The following is a 3,973-nucleotide window of genomic DNA, read 5'->3' as shown; positions in this document are numbered from 1 at the left end:
TTTGGTTAACTTTTGACTGCAATATTTCTTTAAAAAATATTTAATAGGTTTATCTTTGGCATTTACTCCTCTATTTTAAGACAGTTTGAAAACATCTACCCAAATAGTGACCTGAAGGAGATTCATATTCACACCCATTCCAAGAATGAGTGTCAAATCTTTTTGATAATCTATAATATCAACTGTTAGCAAATTTTGCTTAAAATAATTTTAAAATGGCTATATCTGAGAACTCCAGACATGGAAGATATCATTGCTGATGTCAGATGAAGTTTAGTGGAAAATAGAGACTACAAGAAAGATCTCTGTGTTTCATTGACTATGCAAGGCTTTTGAATGTGTCATAAATACAGGATAACTGTGCAAGAAATTGGGATGCTGGAGCATATGGCTGTGCTCATGTGAAACCTAGAGATGGACTAAAAGTCAATTATTTTTTAATAGAACAAAGGGATGCTGCCTAAATTAAAATCAGACGAGGGTACAGAAAGGTTATATTCTTTTGTTATTAAATCTATAAACTGTATAACTCGAGTCCCGCGGGCGCCTGGACCCGAGAGTGGAGTGGAAGCTGCGGCCTAGCCATCCCGGTCGCGCGGAGCCCTCCGGACCCAAGGAGGTACCATGGAGGACAAGCGCAACATCCAGATCATCGAGTGGGAGCACCTGGACAAGAAGTTCTACATATTCGGCGTGGCAATGACAATGATGATCCGAGTCAGCCTCTACCCCTTCACCTTCATCCGCACCCGACTGCAGGTTCAGAAGGGCAAGAGGCTCTACCAGGGGACCTTCGATGCCTTCATCAAGATCCTGCGGGCAGATGGGGTGACCGGGCTCTACCGAGGGTTCCTGGTCAACACCTTCACGCTCATCTCAGGCCAGTGCTACGTTACCACTTAGGAGCTCACCCGGAAGTTTGTGGCCGACTACAGCCAGAGCAACATGGTCAAGTCGCTGGTGGCTGGCGGCTCGGCGTCCCTGGTGGCCCAGAGCATCACAGTGCCCATCAATGTGGTCTCCCAGCACCTGATGTTGCAGCGCAAGGGTGAGAAGGTGGGCCGCTTCCAGGTGCGAGGGAGCCCAGAGGGCCAGGGCGTGGTTGCTTTTGGCCAAACCAAGGACATCATCAGGCAGATCCTGCGGACGGATGGCCTGCAAGGCTTCTACCGAGGTTATGTGGCCTCACTGCTGACCTACATCCCCAACAGCGCTGTCTGGTGGCCCTTCTACCACTTCTACGCAGAGCAGCTCGCACACTTCTGTCCTACGGAATGCCCACACATTGTGTTCCAAGCTGTCTCAGGGCCCCTGGCTGCAGCCACTGCCTCCATCCTCACCAATCCCATGGATGTCATCCGAACCCATGTGCAGGTGACCTTCAGACAGCTAATGGCAGAGGAGGGGCCTTGGGGCCTCATGAAGGGCCTGTCGGCCAGAATCATCTCAGCCACGCCCTCCACCATCGTCATCGTGGTGGGCTATGAGAGCCTCAAGAAGCTCAGCTTGCAGCCTGAGCTGGTGGATTCGAGACACTGGTAACCAGTGGCGGGTAGAGAAGCCTGCCGTTTCCCACACTACCGGTCGGGGTAAGAATGAGGAGGATAGCATCCTTTCCGGTGCCCCCAGCTCACACCCAGCCCTGCCCTGGGCCAGGTGGCTTGTCTGGGCCAAGGACAGAGACTGAACTGCTCTTGCTGAAGAGGTTCCAAGCCGGGACCCCCTGTCCCCATGATTTTTAATTCTCTTGCCAAACTGGGCTCCCTCACTCAGTCCCTCTACTCGTTCTCACCCTAAGGAAACCCCCAGCAGCTAGCCCTCCTGGCCTTCCTTCCATCTGTGTCATGGGCTCTGAAGAGCTGTACACAGAACTTGCTTGCCCCCTGACCTCCCTCATGATGGGGTATTGTCTGCGCCCTGCGCAGCCACCATCAGCCCATGGCCACAGCTCTTGGGCTTGCTGCCCTGGAATTTGGAGCTGAACTGCCCACCAGATCACCCTTTTCCCCTTCGTCAGGGCAAGGTGCCAGACACTTTGCACCGGGAGTCCATGTAGCAAAAATGCCAGCGAACATAGCCTCTCTTTGGAGGAATTAATAGGTGGGGGGCGGATGCTGATCCCTTAATAACCTCTGTGAAGCAGGCGAGATGCTCTTAGTCTTGCTAAAGCAGATGCAGGTGGAGCCGACTCCTTCCTCAGACAAATGAAAGCTATTATGTAGCTTTTCCCCTCAGTCCCTGTTCTCTATCCCAGACGTCAGGACAGGATGGGCTGCCGGCTTCCATGGCCACAGATAAGTGGTGGGCACATTAGACCTTGGAAGTCAGGTTGAGAGAATGGGTGGTTTGGGAAGCATCCAGAGGGAATGTATGGCATATCTCCTCCCAGGCCAGCTGAGCCAAGCCTGGGAGAGAGCAGCAGAGGTTGGCAGAAAGAGAGAGAGAGAGAGATATCACCCTCGCACACCCAGAGAGAGAGAGAGAGAGATATCACCCTCGCACACGCACATACTCATCACTGGGACTCATTGAAGCAAATGCCGTCTCACTAGGGGGAATCTCGAGATGTGGAGCGGCTTGGGGTTTTCTTTCTTCCTGATGTGAATCGCTATCCTAATCATGGTACCTTGTGGGGAACAATAAAGAGTGGGCCAGGAAGGCACTTCTACCATGACCACTGCATCTACCAGCCTGATACTGCCGAGATTCTCTGTGTCCTCTCCTGGGAGCAGAGCTGGGAGGCAGGCTCTCCCTCTTGCCCAGGTTCCCTCCCCAACTCCACCCATCCTATGCTGCAAGCAGAGTGGTGGGGCAGTGGGGAGAAGAAGGCACTTGGGATCCTAGGTTTCTTCCGGAGACATCTGGCCTGGACCAGCCCCCAAGCCTTCTTATTGGTCCCACCCACTGGGCAAGCCATGGTGCCAATTTGAAAGGTGCTAGCTACCTAAAGCCTAGACACGTCTAAGGTTGCCCTGTATTCATTCTTTCACCCTGGCCAGATCAGAACCCGACAAGTCTATCTGCTTTTACCACCAACACTGCCCATCTTGGTCTGTGTCTCCGAGGATTCCCCGTTATCCTTTCTCTTCCTGCACTTTATCAGGGGAGTCCTCCCGTTTCTACCAGGTGGCTATCCAAAGGGGTGGGCTCACAGATCATCCCGAATCTTCCCACCACTCAGTCACCCTTTTACCCGAAGAACTACCAAGACATAGATTGATTCTCAGCTGCCTCCCTTCCTCTGAGAAACTTACCTTCAGTTCTTCCCACAGTGGCTGGCTGGTCAAGTATCACGGGCAGGGAGCCGGTACCCTGCCTCGCAAGTCTGAAGGGTGGTGCTCCCACGGTTTGGTGTACAGTATCACAGAGCCTTTGTCTTGTCTTTCTCTCACAATTTAAAGGCTGTTGTGTGGATAATTAAGGAGGCCTCTGTCCCCCACCTTTTCATTGAATACGTTTAAGGAATTGGGTTTGCTGAAAACATCTGGGGGAGATCTATCCAGTGGATGGAAAGTGGACTTCCAGTTCCGTGGCCAAAACGAACTTTGGGGTCGGGACGGGGCAAAGCAGGCAACCTGATGGGAGTATTGAGGGGGGTGGGTGAAAATGCACTCATTTAACATTTGATAGACTTGTGAATATTAACTGAATTTCCGCTGCTGCGGAGTCTTCGAGGTGAAATTAAAAGTTTTTACTGAAAAAAAAACAACTGTATAACTCTGAGAATCAGGGCATTATAATGAAAAAAAATGGTACTGGATTTGAAGGGAGACTCATGGACAACCTGGTGTGTAAAGATACTGTAGCTCTGCTTTCAAAAGTGAAGCGGGCTTAAAGCACTTACTGATGAAGGGAAAAGAGCCTCGGGATGGAGCACAATGGGTTCATTTCAAGCCAGTTCATGCTCGGTTCAACCCCTAAGAATTTGCTTTTCCATTACAGATACACTGAACCCGAATCTTCATTTTAAGAA

The 3,973-nt window shown here is 51.1% G+C and overlaps 1 pseudogene; it reads left to right on the top strand.

Moving 5' to 3' along the window:
* The first annotated feature begins 615 nt into the window (after positions 1–615).
* Positions 616–1,542, top strand: LOC142443461 (solute carrier family 25 member 44 pseudogene; annotated as a pseudogene).
* Positions 1,543–3,973: the final 2,431 nt, after the last annotated feature.

The sequence above is a fragment of the Tenrec ecaudatus genome, chromosome 3, assembly GCF_050624435.1.
Source record: "Tenrec ecaudatus isolate mTenEca1 chromosome 3, mTenEca1.hap1, whole genome shotgun sequence".
In the NCBI taxonomy this organism is placed as follows: domain Eukaryota; kingdom Metazoa; phylum Chordata; class Mammalia; order Afrosoricida; family Tenrecidae; genus Tenrec; species Tenrec ecaudatus.
The sequence above is the reverse complement of the archived record's forward strand: the minus strand, read 5'-3'. Positions and strand labels throughout refer to the sequence as shown.